A 21,511-nucleotide genomic window follows, 5' to 3' on the forward strand; every position below is an offset into this window, starting at 1 on the left:
AAATTTACTTACTATATTCTTCTAAAGAGAAATCAAAATCAAGTAACTCTGCAGTCCATTTATTAAACAGCAAGTAGGGCTGGCTTTTGAAGAAAGGAAAGAAAGACTTTCAAAATGTTCTTTAATTCTTTCAAAATCTAAATGAGATTTTGGAAGCAGGAAAAAGAGCTTCAGAAGAACAGAAGGAAACTATATAAAAAGATTTTTTGTTCTTGGGTCACATTCAAAAGCTTCACATAGATCATGCAATAATGGGTTGGAGATACTGTAACAAAATTTAAAATGCAAGAATAACTTCTGTTTGGATATAATTAATATTGCAGCAATTATATATATACACACACATGTACATAAGGCTAAGTGCATTCATTGTGCGTTAGCTTTGACTTTTTTTTTTTGGTTACATTGCATTTAATTTTTCTTACTTTATTTTCTTATTCAGGAACTAATTCTTGTAGCAGCAACAATGACAGTCCTTATAAAAGTAACTTAAGAAATTTAAAGTCAAATTCTGTCCTTGGATGTGTGTTCACAAGTCCCATTGGCTAAAACAGGAGTCATACACACAGTCATATGGAAAATTTGGTTTTAAGTATGTCAGTCACTCTTGCTGCTACATCAACAGACTCTCCCGTTTACTCTCAATCTGAATGGCAAAATAAGATTTTGGAAAATCTGAGTAATTCATAACAACCATGGAAGTCAAAATGATTGCTCACTAATATTTTGCTTCTTGGAAGTTACTGATAAAGAAATATGTTCTTCACAGGTGGCTGAAGTCACCTAGTCTTCAGCATTATGTTGTACAGTGCATCTAACTCACACATATAACAAGGTTTCCGGTTAATAGGGTATGTACTATTGTTTATATGACCTTACTCCTTGAAGTAATTTGGTATTTTTTATAACTTAGAAAATGATGGTAATGTGTGTTCCATTCTGTTAGCATAGCAATGAAAAGATGCAACTAACTGGCTGACGTGTTTTGGCATGCTTATTCAAATACTTCACAAGATTTTTTAAAATGCAAATACAGCAAAAAGCAAAGATTAGGCCAGAAAGGTAACACACATTCCTATTTTATTATTCCCAATGCATTTTTAAAGGAAACCTAAAAATGCTCTCTAATTTTGTGCTTTTTGTTTGCATGTGTTTTCTGTATACCTAGGCATTTGTACATTATTTATACATTTTTAGGGTTCGCAGAAGAAATTGATTAGTACAAGAAGTATTTTATCCATACTACTGACTTTAAGTTACATTTGTTCACCTATGATGTATATTAACCTTTTTCATAGCATGTGCCAATCTGCTACGCACTGGAAATCCTTTCCTTCATATCATAGGGTGCACTCGGCATCCTTTTCACATGTATATTTTTTGCATAAATTCACATCACAAACCACCATGGAATGTATATTAACATAGGTTAAGACTGAGCAAACTATTTAGCAGAGAAAAACTGCTAGGTTTAGGTTTTCGATAGAGCATTTACAAATAAGAAATGTATCTGACAGTGTTTCAGAAAAGCAGAAACCTTTATTTTTAGCTCTATTTTAGGTAATTTACATTTTCTGAAAAGTTAGAACCAGTTGCCCTGCCGCATTACAGATCCATAATCCTAAATGCAAACATTTAAAATCTTGCCATTTAATTTCTTACTGAAAATAGTTTAACAATGTCTAAACCAGACTACTGATTAAACACCAACCTACTTCTCACTTGAACACCAAAACAGATACAATTAAAAAATCAGCAAAATATTCTTCCAATCCACTTTTAAAAATAAAACTATAAACAGGGTTGTTGTTTTTTTAAAAAAAAATAAAAATGTGACGTGTACATATATCCTTGGACTGAAACCTTACTCGCCAAGTTTCAGTCAAAGGCAAGATTTACAGTTATGCTATAAACCCTGTAAACAGAGGAATATCATAGAAACATTGACTATGGAGACAACTATCTATACCAGTACTAGGCAACCTATTTAAAAGACACAGATGAGTGTGTGTGTGTGTATATATATATGTATTTTTTTTTAGCTGTACTGACAATACTAAGATCATGTCAATATCTTCCAAGATCCTATCTAAAGGGGTACCTAATTCCACAATAAAATCTCTTATAAAATGAAAGCTCTGATAAGAGATTCTCAGCTACAGAAAGGGATTCTTTTTGTAATTCTCTCTTCAGAATTTGTTCATCTGTGTAATTCAACTGATGCACATTAAGACAGTACTCAAGCTCATCTTTTCCTTCTTGATTTTTTTTTTGGCAAGAGTTTTTCACACAAACTACATTAAGACCGGCACTTTAGTTTTATTGCCATCTTCTATAGGACTAATTCTAAATGTGCAACAAACAGGCATACTCCTGCAAAAGATGAGCTTGAATTCATAACTTTGCTAGACACTAAAAATCATAGTCTTAATAAAGACATTTGATTTACCACTTATTACAACAATCTGTAACTCACTAACCCCCCACCACCCTTTTTGTCCTATGTATATAAGGATGTTAACAGGCCACTTTGCCTTGAATGGTCCCTTCCAATATGTGCTAATGACTTATACTAAACTATCTGATCAATCTTGCATTCAGCTGTGACACTGAATACCTTTCCCAGACCTGAGAGAGAGCTCTGTGTAGCTTGAAATCTTGTCCCTCTCACCCCATAGAAGTTGGTCCAATAAAAGATATTCCCTCATCCATCTTGTCTCTCCAATATTCAACATCTCTCAGAGGGGAGGAAAAAAAAAAACATACACACAAGGAGGGCACTATCCCAATATATGAAACATTACTCAGCACAGAGAGAGGGAAAGTAAGCTAAGAAAAAAGAACAAGAGTACTTGTGGCACCTTAGAGACTAAAAAATTTATTTCAGCATAAGGTTTTGTGAGCTATAGCTCACTTCTTCAGATGAAAGCTTATGCTGAAATAAATTTGTTAGTCTCTAAGGTGCCACAAATACTCCTGTTCTTTTTGCAGATATAAACTGACATGGCTGCTACTCTGAAACCTAAGATAAGAAAGTATCAGAGGGGTAGCCCTGTGGCACCTTGTAGACTAACAGACATATTGGAGCGTGAGCTTTTGTGGGTGAATACCCACTTTGTCAGAATATAAGAAAGGAAGCTCAAGAGCTTTTCTTCATGCTCTATTTATTTGCTAAAGTCAGGCCCAAGCTTGCTATTTCTTACATAGAATACTGGATTATAGTTTATATGAAAGGCTCTCCACAGGAAAGTTTAATTGTTTTGTTAAAACTCTGGATTCTTCATGACTAGAGGTACTATGCAAACACAGGATTGTTTGGGTTTTGTTTTTTAACGTGTAACAGAATTTGAGACATCTGGGAGAAGCACAAGACAAACATGCCTAGACATTTTTTATTTAAACTTGTTAGAAAAAGTGATTTTGGATACTTTCAGATGAAAGCCAAACAAAAAAACCACATTTAGGCAAGTATTTTTACAAGTGACTGGTGATTTTGGGTACTCAATTTGACGTACTTTAAAGGGGCTAATCTTCAGAAAACACAGATTACTCATCCTCTGCCAATCAAGCCCCTTTAAAGTATCTAGTTGAACAAGGAGCACTCAAAATCATTAATCATGTGAAAATCTCAGCTTTAAGGTACATGCAAAATCTTGTTTGCATGTACTTCATACCTATAGAAGCAGCAGAGAATCCTGTGGCACCTTATAGACTAACAGAGGTTTTGGAGCGTGAGTTTTCGTGGGTGAATACCCACTTCGTCAGACCCACGAAAGCTCACGCTCCAAAACCTCTGTTAGTCTATAAGGTGCCACAGGATCCTCTGCTGCTTTCACAGATCCAGACTAACACGGCTACCCCTCTGATACTTGATACCTATAGAAGACACTCAAGGCTGAAAGAGAGGTTGGCGTAACAAGGCTACAGCAGATAAATTGGTTTTATTTTCAGGAAAGTTTGGGGTTCCCACCCAGGAAGGGGGCGTGGAGACCATGACCTGGGGCATCCACCTCACAGGAGGAGCTTGAATAGTTTGGTGGGGCAGGCAGCTAAGCCACAGAGCTGAGTAGGGTGCCCTTCTTAGAAAGAAGAATCACCTCTGCTGTAGCCGGTAGTGTCCCTGCAGTGGGATCCTCAATCGGAAACCGATCCCTACGGCTCCGTCCAAGGCAGGGGCGCTTCCCAGCTGGATTATTAACGCCAAGAGAAGATGGGGGCCCTGAGAGGTGGGAGAACAGTCTAGGCTTGGAGAAAAAGGGCCCCCTTACAACAAGGGCACGAATCCCACCGGGCGCAGGGGGGGGTCGTGGGGCCGTTCGGGAGCTACCCCGGGAAGGCTACGGTCCGCCCCCCCAGAAGGGCGAGCCCCCGCGAGGCTTAGGGGGCTGTTCGCCCGGCGGGCAGGCTCCTCAGGCCTGAGCCCCGCGGCCCCGCAGCTGAAGGGGCGCGCGCCGTGGCGGGCTGGGGGTCTCTCCTCAGGCGGAGGCCGGGCCGGCAGGGCTCCCGCCGCCCACAGGCGGCTGGCCGGCGCCGAGCGGTGCCCCCCCAAGTGTGCGCCGGCCGCTCGCTCACTCACCGCAGGTGGCGGGCGCGGGGAACGAGGACCTCGGGGCCCCTCGCCGCGGGCACTTCAGAACCCCCTCGCTGCGTCTAGCGGCTGGGACGCTTCCCTTTCATTCGGGCAGGGGACGCTGCGCCGCCGCCGCCGCCCGCACGCAACGTCTTCGTGCTGGCGCCAAGACGTCACTCACGTTCCAACGCGGCCCATATTGCGTGCAGCGAGGCTGCGAGGCGCGGCCGAGAAAGTGACGGTGCCGGAGCGGCCGCGGTTCCAGGCGCACGCGCACACGACATCCGAAGCTCGATCGGCTGCGGGGAGGACGGGGCGGGGGCCGCCGCGCGCGAGGAGAGAGAGAGAGAGAGAGAGAGAGAGAGAGAACCTGGGCGTGCGCAGTTGGACTTGACAGCTGGCGGGGATGGGGAAAATGGAGAACCTGCGCCTGCGTAGAATGACCTTTGGATACCTGAAGGTGACCCGCGCATGCGTACAGATCATTTCGAAGGCAGCTGTGGGTAGAAGGAACTGGAGGTTGGGAGGGTGCGCGTGCGCATGACTGAGCTGGCTCTGTAGCAGGACCTCACGTGCGGGGGCAGGGCCTTGCCTGCTGCATTCACACCACCAGACCCCCGTTAGGGCCCCAGGGCAGGGGGTGTGCTCTACAAAAAGACAACCCCTGCCTCGAGGAGTTGACAACCGGCCACCCATGGCTCTTGTGTCACCTCTGGTTACGTTAACACAAAAGCTTTGCTTAGTGACAGATCCGTTGCATCGGGACCCAGACCACCAACTCTTAAAAGCGTATCAAGAGGGATGTAGAGGGAAAATCTGCTTGCGTTGCCTGCCTCCTGTTCTGTTGGTAACATGCACTAGCATTGGGTAAAGGTTTTATTCCATCTCTAATCAATAGCTACCAAAAAGCAACACATACCCAAGCTCGCTCAAACCTGCACTCTGATGCTAACCCTTAACAGTGACTTCAAACCCTCTTGCATCAGCAGATCAGCACATCTAATGATCACATTTCCTGAGCGTTTGGGAAGTTATTCTGCCTTAACATTGCTGAGGTTGCTATTAAGATTTGGTCTTAGAGTGCAAAGTTGATGAAGCTGGAATAATATTATTTTTTGGTAGTTGGGTCACTTGTGTCTGCCCTTGTGACGCTTACATTCAGACTTGCCAATGTATGACAAACAAGTGAAATAAAGTATGCATCACACCGTAATACAAAGATGATAGTAGTTTTTAGGTTAAAAAAGATGTTTTACTGCATTAATTAAAATAAACCAAAGTAAATTCTAGTACATACAACCATGGCATCCCCCACTGTGGGCTGTTAACAGGCTTTAACTCTGGGCTTTGAGACTCAGCTCAGTACACTTGAACTACAGGAGTAATTACTAGAGGACCTGACACACTTTCAGTGCGTTGGTTGCACAGCTATTTGTTAGTAGTAGAATGGAGGTCAGGAATCCTAGGGGCAGAGCCACAGCAGGTGTACATTGCACTGAAGTCAATGGAACGATGACAGTTTTCATCAGTCGAGGCTCTTGTCCCTGGACTCTACCCTGGTTCTGGGAGGACAATGTGGTGTAGTAGTGGTTAGAGATAAGAGAACCTACATATGGATGAATTGATCTGAAAAGCAACATAGCTAAAAGTCAAGCCTAACCCCCTTCAGAGCGTGTCTTCACTGTAACAGTTAGCTCAAGTTACTCCATTTGAGCTAGCCTAGGTGGAGTGAAAGTATCCACACTGTGAAGCTACACAGAGTGATTAGATTAGAATCACAACTGTGCTAACTCAGCTTATAGCCAGTAGCTGCATCCTCACTGCACTGCTAGCTTGGGCATTAGCAGCACTCAAACTTCAGTCCAGATCCCTTGACTAACTAGTTAGCTTGAGTTTAAAGCACCACTTCACTTGAGCTGGAGATTTTTATGTGCGGACAAGAGTCAGAGTGGGGTGACACTGAAATTCTACCTTGAGTTGACATTACAGTGAATATAAGACCTCAGAAACTTGAGTTGTATTCCCAATTTATTATTAATAATAATCATGTTTACTGCCATAGTGCTTAAGGGACCAACCTAGAACGGGGTTCCATTGTGCTAAGCCAGTGGTGGGCAACCTGCAGCCCACAGGCCGCATGCGGCCTATCAGGGTAATCTGATTGCGGGCTGCAAGACATTTTGCTGACATTGACTGTCCGCAGGCATAGCCCTTCCCACTGTGCCCATTGGCTGCAGTTCGCCGTTCTTGGCCAATGGAAAAGATTGTGAGGGATGAGCAGGAAGAGGGTTGGAGCAAATAGCCAATCAGCACAGAGCAGAGAAAGTGCATTCAAAACTACTATTGTTTAAATTAGCGTAAGTGGAGTAATGTGTAAGACAAAGATCAGATCCCAGGAGGTTACCCATTTTTGCCAAAAGAGTTTTAAAAGAGGTGAAACACCCCATGGATTTCATAATGCAGCATTCTGTCAGATCCATAGGCATTAAGATTGGTGATCTCTTGCTCTCAGACCTTGACTGTGTGGATGATGTTCTTCCAGTATGAAGCCCTGACAGCAGAGGCGGATTAGAGATTTGTGGGGCCTTGGGCCAGAGCAAGTGGGGGCCCCTCCTCATCCTTTCCACCTGCAATCCCCCACTCCTCAACCCCCACCCCGCAGGGAAACAGGGTCAGGGCACGGGGGCTTCCCCTGTCTGCCTGGCACTCCTGCTGGGAAGTGGGGTCACCATCAGAGCATGAGGCTTCCCCACTCTGCCTACCCGGCACTCCTGCCAAGGAGTGAGGTCAGGGTGCAGGGGCTTGCCCTGCCCTGCGCACCCTGCATTCCTGCCAGGGAGTGGAGTTGGAGCACAGGAGCTTCCCCTGCTTCTGGAAGGAGAGCCAAGCGGGCGGAGTAGGTCAGGGTGTTGCAGACACCGGAGGTGCCCAAGGCAAACAACAGTGATTCGTGCCCGGAGTGCTTTAGCGCCAATAAACACACCAGGGGGAGAAGCAAGCAGAGTTTATCTGAGATCTCAAAGCGGGGCTGGGAGACTTAGTACGCCTCAGACCCAGCCCCGCTAAAACAAGCAGTCTGTTCCTTTATAGCCATGAGAACTTTCCTCGCTGACCAGCAAGCCCCCGTTTCCCCTCCCTCTTCTGTCCGGCTGCAGCATTCTTTTCTCGCACACTTCTTTGTCTTCCCCCTCCCTCTCCTCCTCCTTCCTCCCCCCGTAGCAGTTACGTAAGCGCAGGTGCATTAAGTGATCTTGGCTGCGGCAGCTCGTTAGTAAGTTTTCCTTCTGCAAGTTATCTTGTCCTTCTGCTAAAGGTGCACAGGCATCATTATTTCTGCTTTAGACCAGTTTGAGCTGTATGGCAACTGATAAGGGACGTTGCACCTGGCCTTTTCTATTTATTGGCCTGTTAGGTCAATTAGAGTTTAAACATGGAAGGACTCTTGCTCATCTGAGGCCTAAACAGGGAGATTTTATATCCTTATTGCCTTTTACCTTCTAAGTTATTTAGGATTATCCTTAGTGACACCAACAAAGGCACGAGGGTGCCCCAATTATCCAGGGCCCCTTGGCACAGGCTCCATTGGCCCAGTGGCTAATCTGCCACTGCCTGACAGATTTCGCAAGGCACTCCAGCAAATGGAGGAGGAGTCAGCTAAGGTTGGCCTCCATATTTCGCAGTAAAGGACAAAGCTGCAAAACCTAGGATCAGGTCCACTTTAGGGATTTAAATATTGGTTTAAAAAGTTATCCAATTAAACAATTAAAATTATATCGTTTAACTGGTTAATCATTAACCAGGGTCGCTCCGGCTGGCCTGGTGTGGCGGGGGCTAGGGTCCCGCCGGGTCTGCAGGGCTGGGGTGTGGCTGGCATGGCCAGGGCCATCCTGGGCCTCCCGCTGCTGCTGAGGCTAGGGTCCCGCCAACATGGCACAGCCAGCACTGGGGTCCTGCCGTCATGGCACAGCCAGAGACGGTCCAGCCTAACCAACGCAGCTAGGGTTGGGGTCCCGCTGGCCCAGCCAGGGCTGGGGTTGCTCTGGCCTGGTGCAGCCGGGGCTGACTCGGTCCTGGAACTGGAGCCCACCCAGCCCGAAGTGTCCCGGGCTGGGGTCCTGCTAGCTAGGCTGGGGCTGGTGTCCCTCTGGCCAAATGGACACGGCTGGGTCTGCTCCAGCTGGCTGGCCCAGTGCAGCCAGGGATGGAGTTCCTCTGGCTGGCCAGCTAGCTGCTGGGGTTAACAGTTAAGGTCCAGTTAGCAGTAAGCCCAATGCTGACCTGTTAACCATTTAACCTTTTACATCCCTGGTCCACCCATGACCCCAATCTCTTTGAATAATGAAATTGTCAAAGAAATCTCCAGCTTTTACTGTTTGAGTTCTATTCTCATCAGTTCTTCCAACTCTCATAGGGAGGTTCTCCACCGGATTGGCTTTGCAGCATCTGCCATGGGTCATTTACAATTATTCTGTGTGTATTAACCCCAGGTGCAGCAAATCAAGATAAAAAAATCAAATATTATGTGAATTTTAATGTCCGTGTTTCATCCACTGCCACTTTTAAAGCGTTTCTTAAAAATAAAGGTTCAACATTCCTGTCAAAATGAAAATGATGGTGCAACCTTAACTATGGCATCACAATCCTGCCATTATAACATTGTCTTAAAGAAAGACTCCATGTGAAATCTCCCAGGGTTGCTGTTTCCTTCAGGAGCACGAGTAAAGAGGTCTGGCATAACTGGTTATAATCAAGCAGAAGAGCTTTGAAACCAGGCATAGCTGGAGCTGCCTTGAGATTTACCATCAGGTCCTAGCTTCCCTCCATCAGTCCTCTAAAACAGTTTTTAAATGAAGACTAAAGTGTACTCCTAGCCCTCCTGCAGCTGCAAACAACAGCCAAAGAGCTGTCAAAAGTCAATAAAAAACCTGTTGTTTTTTTTTACCTTTACCTGTTATGGGTTACTATGATCAAGATGTGCTAGAGGCCTCATGTGTAGTACTGAGGCCTTGAATGATTATATTTTGTAGTTGCTTCAGAAGCAAAGTTTTTCTGAGCTTAGATTATATAGCTCAGGTTCCTGAGATGCCTCTGCTATACTCCAGCATCTCCAGGCACTTTGGGGTGGAATGTAAAAGCAGCAAAGAATCCTGTGGCACCTTCTAGACTAACAGACGTTTTGGAGCATGAGCTTTCGTGGGTGAATACCCACTTTGGGGTGGAATGGAGAAACTTGTGCAATTCCCCCCCTTGTGTAATTGCAACTACAGAACCCAGAAATCTTATTCCAACTGATGCTGGAGGCTCCTGGTGATTATACAATTGCCAAATCGAACTATTCTACAACAATTCGCAGTGGTGAATGCAAATGCCACTAGACATTACTTGAGGTCATGCTTGATTTCTAACTCAACCAGTGAAATGCAAACCATTTTTTTGCTTTGCATTGATATTATCCCTGTAAAGCTCCATGATATTATTCCTAATTACTCACTCCTTTTCTGAAATATATGTCATTCACTGGGGTTTGTGTTTATCGTCTGCCTACAGACTTTGTTTTACTTTGAGATTCAGTTCTTCAGAGCAAAGACCAAGTTTGTTTTCTTGGCCTTTCTCTGATTTTATGACGTAAGGGACCCACAGTACGTCTTTGGTTAAGCCTATTAACCAAAGAGAGGAGAAGCAGTAAATTAATTCTGCTGGGCAAGAGAGGAATCTAAGGAGCAAACTCAAACTGCTGCTTTGGTTTTGGGTGTGAGCCTGGAATTCCAAAATGCATGGAAGTTGGACAGAGACTATCCTACAGCACAGGTTAATTCTCTATGGAAAGGCTTTCGACACAGACCCATATGACATTTTCACAAGCAATCTGGGAAAATGTGGTCTAGATGAAATTACTTTGAAGTTGGTTCACAGCTAATTGAAAGACCATACTCAAAAAGTAGTTATAAATGGTTCTCTGTCAAAATGGGAGGACATATCTGGTGGGGTCCCACCGTGGTCTGTCACTATTCAATATTTTTATTAATTACTTAAATAATGGAGTGGAGAGTATGCTTATAAAATTTGCAGGTGACAAACTAGAAGGGATTGCATATATTTTGAAGGATGGGATTAGAATTCAAAATTACCATGACAAATTGGAGAATTGGTCTGAATTCAACAAGATGAAATTAAATAAACGTAAGTGCAAATTACTTGACTTAGAAAAAAAAAAATCAAATGCACAAGTACAAAATGGGGAATAACTGTCCAGCTGGTAGTACTGCTGAAAAAGATCTGAGGGTTACAGTAGATCATAAATTGAATATGAGTCAACAAAGCAATGCAGTTGCAAAAAAAGTCTAATATCGTGCTGGTGTACATTAATAAGACATGGGAGGCAATTGTCTCCTCTACTCAGCACTGGTAAGGCCTCTGCTGAATACCATGTGCTGGGTGCCACACATTAGGAAAGATGTGGACAAATTGGAGAGTCGAGAGTGAGCAACAAAAATACTAAAACATTTACAAAACCAGACCTATAAGGAAAGCTTTAAAAAAAAAACCTGAGCACATTTAGTTTCAGTTTAGAAAAGAAGCCTGAGGGGGGACCTGATAACAGTTTTCAAATATGTTAAGAGCTGTTACAAGGAGGACTGTGATCAGTTGTTCTCCCTGTTCACTGAAGGTAGGACAAGAAGATTTAGGTTTTCTAACCATTAGAGGAGTTAAGTTCTGGAATAGATTTCCAAGGGAAGTTGTGGAATCCCCATCATTGGAGCTTCATAAGAACAGGTGAGACAGACAACTGTCCAGAAAGGCGGTTTACTTGAGACAAGGTGGGTAAGGTAACATCTTTTATTGGACTAATTTCTGTTGGAGAGTGAGACATGCTTTTGAGCTTTCATGGAGTTCTTCAGGTCTGGGAAATGTATTCAGAGAATCACAGCTAAATACAAGGTGGAACAGATTGTTGAGTGTAAGGCCTGGTCTACACTTGGGGGCTGGGTGTGGTAGGAAATCGATCTAAGTTACTCAACTTCAGCTATGTGAATAATGTTGCTGAAGTCGACATACTTAGATTGACTTACCGTGGTGTCTTCACTGCGGTGAGTTGACTGCTGCCACTCCCTCATTGACTCCACCTGCGTCTCTCGTGGTGCTGGAGTACAGGAGTCAACATGAGAGCGCTCGGGGATCAATTTATCACATCTAGACTAGATGTGATAAACTGACCCCCGCTGGATCGATTGTTGCCCGCCGATCTGGCAGGTAGTGTAGACATACCCTTAGAAGTTAACACGTACTTCAAGGGACCATTTTCTCTCTCTTTGGCACAAGTAGTCTTAAAACCTTTAAAATATATAGGACAGAAATGACAGTTGTTATTGATGGTCTGCTTCAAGTCCTGCACAAGATCATAGTATACATCATGATGCTATATAGTCCAGGCAAACTTGGGGAGAAAAATGGTGCCAGGGAGTCAATTAATTTCTCGTTCCAGTACAAAAGATGAGATTCAAAGGTGGAGGGGACATTTTGTGTGCTGATCTCAGGTTGTTATTTGGCCCTACTTTATTTTAAATTTTGCAAACACTAGTGTCTCTACCTCTGTTACTAAAGGAACTTGAAATTAATATAGCCATTTGCTTTACTTTCTTATTCTGCAGCAAGTAAGAGCTCTCTTTGGATACTTGAGTCTTCCACAAGTATCAAATTCTGACAGCTTCTTTGAGAAGCTCAGCAAGGAGAATGAATGAATGAGTTTTGGAAATAACATATGCAGGTGGCTTAATATTTTATAATCTACATTTTCAGAGCCAGAGATTTTGAGAGTGATGGTCATGTGAAATAGTGTTAACAAAGGTAAATTTTTAAGTTGCTAAGGCTACCAGACTATGGCTGACTGATTGATTGTAATGACTACATGACAACACAAGGAGATTCTAACTTTATGTTATCATATATTGACTGCACTGGCCAGGAGCCCAGTGAGCATTAACAACGATTGGATCTTCTAGAACTTCTCAGTGTATCTGACAAGCTCATTACACAAACTCATTTATTTACTCTCTCCCATTTCAGCAGAAGAACAAATGTCATAATCAAGCATCTAAAAGGAGTTAAATTATAAGGCAGAGCTTGTCATTTGCTCACAGACATAGCATTAATCCAGTTGTTGTATACACCACAGATTTGTATAAACAACATTCATCTTGCATCAAAGAGATGATCAGTTTCTTTGGATTTTCTATAGGCCAGCTGTAGGGGAATACATTTTACAAGAAATCCAGTGTGTATATGTAATTTTTTATTAAAACAATGGGAAAGAAAGCACACTTTATTTTCTTCAGAGTAATGGTCGATTTAAAGAAAACCCCATTACACAAGTTCCTTCAGAATATACCAGAAGAGCTGTTAAAAGATAATCTTAGAGGTTCAATTAGCCTGAAACAGTTACAAGTATAGATCTACTTAACTGAAATAAAACTGTGAGCAGCTGGCTTCCCCACCATATTTCAAATACAGTACACACAAATGTCAGTGGATCAAATCATATCCCCATCTGGGATTTGGCTTTGTTACAAGAGGAACTTGAAATGAAACATCAAATCCAGCCAAGCCTTCTCTCCAAGGCTAGCAGCTCCCTAGGCTCCTTCTCAAAAACTGCTTAGCCCATACCCTAGGTCCTCATTATAAAGCACTTCTACATCCTTTGTATGAGTATCAACAGACATGCAATAACGAGTCAGCAAACCTCACTTATAATTTTCCTGCCAGAAGAGATGTGTTCTTAACTCAAGTGAGCTAACTCTAGTTAACAAGCCTACTTAACTAACTCAGGATAAAATCCTTGTAAAGACAAGCCAGTTTGTAGTTTGCAAATGAATTAGGAGGTCAAGTTAAAGACAAGCACCCTCACTAAATTTCCCTGAGACTGGTATTTTCTTTTATAGAGTCCCATTTATTTACAAGGAATGTACAAAGTCCTGCTTCACCAAATGCAGGAAGCACCAAAAACAAGGGATAGTGACTTTGCTTAGGGTATGCCTACACTACAGCTATGGAAAATCTGCTTTACAAGAGGAGGCTCAAAGAGTTTGGCTTGTTTAACCTAACCAAATAAAGGTTGAAAGAAGATAGGATTGCTCTCTGTAAACACATCAGTGGGATAAACACCCGGGAGAGAGAGGAGTTATTGAAGTTAAGGGTCAATGTTGGCACAGGATCAACTGGATGTAAACTGGACATTAACAAGTTTAGGGTTGAAATGAGACAATGATTTCTAACCATCAGAGGAGTGTAGTTTCAGAATAGCCTCTAGTAGAGTAGTGGAGGCAAAAAAACTAACTTGTTTCAAAACTGAGCTTAATAAATTTATGGAGGGAATGGTCTGATGAGGTTGCCTATAAAGGCATATGGCCCATCCATGACTGGTATTAGCAAATATCTCCAACTGCTGGAGATGGGACTGTAGTTGGGAAGGACTTAGTTACTACAGAGAATTCTTTCCAGGCTTGTGGCTATGCAGGGGGAGGGGTCTCACTCACATGCTCAGGATCTAATTGATTACTGTATTTGGGGTCAGAAAGGAATTTCCTCCTGGTCAGACTGGCAGAAACCCAGGGTTTGGTTTGTTTTTTTTGCCTTCCTCTGCATCGTGGGATATGGGTCACTTGCTGGTTTGAACTAGCATAAATGGTGGATTCTCTGTAATGTGAAGTCTTTAAATCAATATTTGTAACTCAGCCAGAGGTTATGGGCCTATTACGGGAGTGGGTGGGTGAAGTCATATGGCAGGAGTGGGCAAACTACGGCCCGCGGGCCACATCCGGCCTGCCAGCTGTTCTAAGCCAGCCCTTGAGCTCCTGCTGGGGAGTAGAATCAGGGGTTTATCCTGCTCTGGTGCTCCAGCTGGGGCACAGGCTCGGGGGTCGCTCCACACAGCTCCCATAAGCAGTCGCATGGCCCTGCTCCGGCGCTCCAGCCAGGGTGCAGAGTCTGGGGCCGCTCCTTGAGGCTCCAGGAAGCTGTGGCATAGCCTCCCTCTGGCGCTCCAGCCGGGGCACAGGGTTGGGGTTCTCTGCACGCGAGTCCTTGAAGCCACGGCATGGCCCCCCTCTGGTGCTCCAGCCAAGGAGCAGGGTCAGGTGCCACTCCACATGGCTCCCAGAAGTTGCCGTATGGCCCACCTCTGGCTCCTATGTGCTCCAATGACCCTGCTCCAATGGCCCCCTCCAGCACTCCAATGGGAGCTGCAAAGATAGTGCCTGTGGATGGGGCAGGGTGCAGAACCGCCTGGCCACGCCTCTGCATAGGAGCCAGAGCAGGGACATGCCGCTGCTTCCAGGAGCTGCTTGAGGTAAGCGCCACTTGGAACCTGCACCCCTAAGCCTCTCCCCATGCCCCAACCTCCTGCCCCAGCCCTGATCCCCCTTCCATCCTCTGAACCCCTCGATCCCAGCCCACAGCACCCTCCTTCACCCCAAACTCCTCCTCCCCAGCCCCACCCCAGGGCCCATACCCCCAGCCGAAGCCTGCATACCTTCCCGCATCTCAATCCTCTGCCCCAGCCTTGATCCCCCTCCCGCCCTCCGAACCCCTCGGAGGGGTCTTTTGTAGGTCTTGCATGACCTACAAAATAAAAAGGAGTCATATAAAAAATGGAAACTAGGTCAGATTAAAAGGATGTATATAGGCAAACAACACAGGAATGCAGGGGCAAGATTAGAAAGGCAAAGGCACACAATGAGCTCAAACTAGCTATGGAAATAAAGGGAAACAAGAAGACTTTTTATCAATACATTAGAAGCAAGAGGAAGACCAAGGACAGGGTAGGCCCACTGCTCAGTGAGGAGGGAGAAACAGTAACAGGAAACTTGGAAATGGCAGAGATGCTTAATGACTGTTTCGTCTTCACTGACAGTCGAAGAAACGTCTAACATAGTGAATGCTATGGGAAGGTAGGTTTAGAAGATAAAATTAAAAAAAGAGCAAGTTAAAAATCACTTAAAAATAGATGCCTAAGTTACCAGGGCCGTTGATGAAATGCATCCTAGAAATACTCAAGGAGTTAATAGAGAGCTATTGAGCCTCTAGCTATATATCTTTGCGAAGTCGTGGGAGACGGAAGATTCAGAAGACGGAAAAAGGGGAAATATAGTGCCCATCTATAAAAAGGGAAATAAAACAACCCAAGAAACTACAGACCAGCAGGTTTAACTTCTGTGCCAGGAAGACAATGGAGCAAGTATTAAAGAACTCATCTGCCAAACACTTTGAAGGTGGTAAGTGATAGGGAATAGCCAGCATGGATTTGTTAAAGAACAAATCGTGTCAAACCGAATCTGATAGCTTTCTTTCTATAGGATAACGAGTCTTGTGGATAGGGAGAAGCGGTGGATGTAGTATACCTAGAACTTTAGTAAGGCGCATTTGAACAGGTCTCGCAGATATCCTTATCGATAAACTAGGCAATAACAATTTAGATGGAGCTACTATAAGGTGGGTGCAATAACTGGCTGGATAACCGTACTCAGAGGAGAGTTATTAATGGCTCCCATCCTGCTGGAAGCTACACAAAGGGTTCCGCAGGGCGTCTTTTTGGACCGGCTCTGTCCAATATCTTCCATTAACGACGTAATGTTGGCATAGAAAGTACGCTTATTAGTTTGCAGAGATACCAAACTGGGAGGGATTGCAAATGTTGGAGACAGCGGTCAAAATTCAAATGATCTGGGACAAATTGGAGAAATGGTCTGGAGGTTAAACCGAATGAAGCTCATAAGACAAATGCAATGCTCCACTTGGTAGGAAGGAACAATCAGTTTCACACATACAGAATAGAGAACTGTCTAGGAAGAGCTATGCAGAAGAGATCTAGGGGTCAGTAGTGGACCACAAGCTAAATATGACGTCAACAGTGTGCATACTGTTGCAAAAAAAGCAAAACGTGATTCGGTGCATTAACAGGTGTGTGTAAAGAAGAACACGAGAAGTCATTCTTCCGCTCTACTCTGCGCTGGTCAGGCCTCAACTGGAGTATTTGGGCCAGTCTGCCACGCCATTTCAAGAAAGCATGTGGAGAAATTGAGAAGTCCAGAGAGAGCAACAGATGATTAAAAGTACTTATGAGCAACATGACCTTGAAGGCAGGCTGAAAGATTGGTTTTATTTAGTTCGGAACAGAAGAAGCTGACGAGGGCACAATGATAGCATTTTCAGGTATCTAAAAGTGTGTCATCAGATGGAGGGAGAAAACTTGTTCACCTTAGACTCTAATGATAGAACAAAGAAGCAATGGGCTTAACGCCATACAAGGGAGATTTAGGTTGGTGACATCAGGTAAAAGTTTTCCTAACTGTGCAGCGTAAGTAAACACTGAATTAAATTTGCCTAGGGGCAGGTTGTGGAACTCCATCTGTGGAGAGATTAAGAGTAGGTTAGATAAATGTCTATCAGGGATGGTCTAGACAGTATTTGGTCCTGCCATGAGGGCAGGGGACTGGACTCGATGACCTCTCGAGGTCCCTTCCAGTCCTAGAGTCTATGAGTCTATGAGTCCCAGCCCAGAGCACCCTCCTACACCCCAAACTCCGTATTCTCAGCCCCACTCCAGAGCCTGCACCCCACTCCCCTGGACCAGCCCAGAGCCCCCTCCTGCATCCTAAACTCCTCATTTCTAAAATGATCAGCAATTAACTAATTTAAACCTAACAATATTTAACAAAATTGTTTGAGTTAACAATCCAGTGAAATTAATTGGGTGGTTCTTACTTCTCCAAACTATCTATGACCTCAAAAGGACACCATTGCATCATTTTATGGGTGGTACATATTGTTAGGATTATCTTCCCAAACATAAGGGCTGGGAAAATTATTTAATTAATGCTTAGATTCTGGAGACCATATCTGCAGTAAGGGATGGATTCCACCGCTGTGAATTTGTGGAATACACAGGGCCCTGTGTTTAAAAGTACTAAGAAAATGGTTTTATTGTCCTCACTGTAAGGTATGTATTTTAGACAGACTATTATGACAACAACACTGATGTAAAAAATTAAAATCAGACCCAAAGTGTCTCAAGTTAAGCATCCAAAAGTCAGTGGACACCTCTGAAATTTTTGGTCTAAGCACCTTGACCAAGGTCACAGATCTGGGACTAGAATCCCTAGGGCAGATCCTCAATTGGTGTAAATGATCATAGCTCCATGCTATGATCACTTTCACCAGCTGAAGATCTGCTCCCACATGTCCTAACTCCCAGTCCTCCACACTAACCCTAAGAGTTACTGTATACTAGTACAGGACTAGACCCTTCACCCACACAAAAGGGCCATGTCCAGCAGGTAGAGCAATGGAGTCCCATTTATTTTCTAGGCTTTCCCATAGACTTGCCAAGTGTCCTTGTACAGGGCACTTAAACTCTGTGCCTCAGTTTTCCCACTTCTGGTACGGATGTAATACTTAACTTACAGGAATGCTCTGGGCCAAAATTCATTGGGCTAGATTCTCAGCTGCTGTAGCCCCACTGACTTCAGTGTAGTTAGGCATTTGATAGCAGTTGAGGATCTAGTTCTGTAATATTGTTCTCTGATACCACCTAAATCTTCAATTAGTATAAATTGTCATACCTCCAGCTGCAGATATGTCCCCTGGATTGGACAGTGGTAGGTGCTTCAGAAGTGCCTTGATTGGTGCAAGTGCTGTAAGAGTGTGAAGTATATCACTGAGGATTTGAGTTCTAAAGCAATTTAATATTCAGCAGCTACGTAATTCAGCAACGCGGGATCCTCTTGGAGAATCAGAGCTGTTGAGCTGTGGTTTTAACCTCACTGTATCTTTTCCTTCTGTTTACACTAAACCTAGAAAGAATGTATTACACCTTTATTTATTCACCTTAATGTCATGGAGTATTTTCATAACATTTTAAACACTTTAGGGCACAACTCTTTCCTTTTGTAATTAGTATGTAAAATGCATGGGTTTCATAACCGTAGCGCTGGACTTTCTAATGTGTTGTACCAATACTATTGTATAGCTTTATAATTTACTGCGAAATACAATGCTGTTGTTTCCAATCTTTGTCCGAAACGTTTCCCCACTTTAAAGAGCACTTGATCAGAAAGGCCAAAAGCTAAAATAAGGGGCAGCCTTCAGTCTTTTGTTCATGTAGAAAGATTCAGAAGCGGATATAATCAAGAACTACTGTCTGGCAAGCAGCCAGCCCTTTGATAAAGGGTGAATCTAAAGTGATTTTAGTCATCTCTGACAAAACTCCATACACAGCAAAATAACAGTCTGTGGGCTAAATCTCACTGATATTTACAAGCAGTATCATATACATCATGTCAAATAATTCAGTGAGGTCTCCAACATACTATAAGAACATTATAGTTTAGGCAGCCCACTAGACAAAAGATTTAAAAAGAAGTAATTTCAGTGCAAATAAACTGTGAAATACATATGAAAGACAATGTACCAGTTACAAGTGAAATTTATAAGCCTACTTCTAGCAATAAAGATCATGCTAAAAATATGGCATTTGGGACTCTGACAATATTCAAGCTCAATATACTCTACCCTGAGGCCTGTAAGGAACATTAGGATACTAAGGGCCTATATAGTAAGACTATAAATAAGGTTTTCAAAAGTGAAGCATTTTGAATAAATGTTAACATTAATTTTTCAATTGTTAAACCAATACTAATAAAGGATTGATAGTGGTTTAAAGAGTGGAGGGCAGATCTTCAGCTGGTATAAAGTGTCACAGCTCTGCTGACTTCAGCAGAGTAGCTGCCCCTCTCCGGCAAGGCCACAGAAAGACTTCAGATTATTAAGCTAAGCAAAATTTAGGGCATTTTGCATTAAAATATTTACCCTCTGTCACGGGGCACATCAATCACTGCCAGACTGGCACTTCCTCCTGTTTACTCTGGGAATTAGCGCAAGGTTGACACCCACATGTGCAATCTGCACATTATCACTTCTTCTCTGCAGTTTGCCTGCAGCCCCTCTCACAGCATCCTCTTCGTGACTCAGCTCTCCAGCCATGTCCCTATCAATATTCCCCTGACCGGGGGAGTTTAGCTCCTAGTCCAGCCACTTCCCCGGTAACAAGTGTAGTCAATTATCTTGCCAGTTCCCCAGTGGTGAGTAGGGGGGGATCCAGGCCCACCCACTATTCCAGGTCCCAGACCAGGTACCCTCCAAATCACAGTCACTCACTGCATTCCTTTGCTTCTACTATCACCGCATTGCCCTCGGCCACTTCCCTATGGCCACAGCACCCTCCTCAGTCCAAGCAGACCATCCAGAGCTCCTTCTCTTCTCCCCGGGCTCCTGCCTATCCAAGATGCGACAGAGTTGCAGTTTACTCGACACAATCCTCCCTCCTCAAGCTCCAAGCAGCTACTGAACCTGCTGTGTCCTGAGGCTCTTTGGAAGATACAGGAATTGAGATAGCTGACATGAGAGGTCAGGGCTACAATAATAGTGCCAACATGAGAGGAAAGAACACAGAGGAGTGCAGACACAGATCTGAGAGTTAAACCCTCGAGCTTTTTTTGTCCCATGCAGTTCTCAGTCATTGAACTTGGTGGTCAGTGATGCACCGTCAGCTTCTTGTGAGGCTGCTCAATTTTTTAATGTAATTCAAAGCATCTATGTATTTTTCTCTGCATCAACTCATCGATGGCAAATTTTGAAGCAACATCTGGGAACATCCTCTCTGACACTGAAACCATTGAGTGCCACATGCTGGGAAAGTCAAGTGGAGGCGATAAAGCCTATCAAACACCAAATTGGGAAGACAGATGATGCCATAGTTGCCATTATGGAGGATAATGCTATGACAGGAACTGTTCGTGGGAGAATGGTGACAGAGGGAAATGGAATCACCAGAAACATTCATAACTTCAAATTTCTGTGTGGCTTAGTGTTGTGGCATGACTTACTGTTTGAAATAAATGTTGACCTTGATATATCTGGTGCAATGGAACAACTGGACAAAGCAGTCATACCTACTATATTACCAGTCAGATAAGGGATTTCAAAACGTTCTGAAGAATGCACAGAAGTTGGCAGAGGAACTTCAAACAAACTATTTTCCCACCCATTCAAGAATACAAGAGTCTACAATACCGCAGAAGAAGACGACGACGACGACATTTTGATTATGAGGCACAGGATAATCCCATAAGAGACCCCAAACAACAATTCAAAGTTGAATTATTTAACCAGGTGTTAGATTGTGCAATACAGTCAGCTGAAGAACGTTTCATGCAGCTTAAGGAACACAGCAGTATATTTGGGATGTTGTATGATATTCCAAAACTCCTCACTGTACCTGAAGAAGACCTACACCAGCAATACAGGGCACTAGAGACAGTGTTGACATATGATAATATGTGTGATATTGATGCGGGTGATTTAGGTGATGAACTGAAAGCCCTTTCAAGATACATTTCAGCAGGATCAACTCCAAAGGCTATTCTGGAATATATGTGCACAAATAAGATGACCACCCTCTTTCCAAATGCTTTTTTGCTCTGTGCATACTTCTAATACTTCCTGTAACAGTTGCCAGTGGAGAACGCAGCTTCTCCAAGCTGAAGTTAATAAAAATACATCTACGCTCCACAATGACACAGGAGAGGCTTGTCGGCCTTGCAACCATCTCAATAGAGCATGAGCTGGCCAAGACTGTGGATCTTCAGCAGGAAGCAGTTCAAATCTTTGCAACCAAGAAGGCACAGAAAGCACCACTTTGATAATTTAAACAGATAAAAATGCCAGTGTTTACTATGCAGACAAGAAAAATAACATTTGCTGTTCAGGCATTTGAAAGTCAAGTGTTACTTAAAATTTTTGAACAAGGCATTTTAAGTTGTTAGTTCTCCTTTATTGGGGTAGGTAGCAGAGCTGTACCATGAGAGACGTAGAACAGGAAGAAGGCAGAAT

At 43.7% G+C, this 21,511-nt stretch overlaps 1 protein-coding gene across 3 annotated transcripts in view; it reads right to left on the reverse strand.

Annotated features, from left to right (window-relative positions):
- PHF6 (PHD finger protein 6) overlaps positions 1 to 4,731 on the reverse strand; it is a 37,970-nt gene extending 33,239 nt beyond the window's left edge. For 2 of the 3 annotated variants that reach the window (XM_075068892.1, XM_075068893.1), the window contains exon 1: positions 4,577 to 4,731. The gene's annotated coding sequence lies outside the window, so the exon portion shown is untranslated. Of the gene's footprint in view, positions 1 to 12; positions 104 to 4,576 lie in introns of those variants that run through there. The other variant, XM_032773147.2, reaches the window with a different exon arrangement.
- Between the last annotated feature and the right edge of the window lie 16,780 nt (positions 4,732 to 21,511).

The sequence above is a fragment of the Chelonoidis abingdonii genome, chromosome 8 (assembly GCF_003597395.2).
Source record: "Chelonoidis abingdonii isolate Lonesome George chromosome 8, CheloAbing_2.0, whole genome shotgun sequence".
Taxonomy (NCBI): domain Eukaryota; kingdom Metazoa; phylum Chordata; order Testudines; family Testudinidae; genus Chelonoidis; species Chelonoidis abingdonii.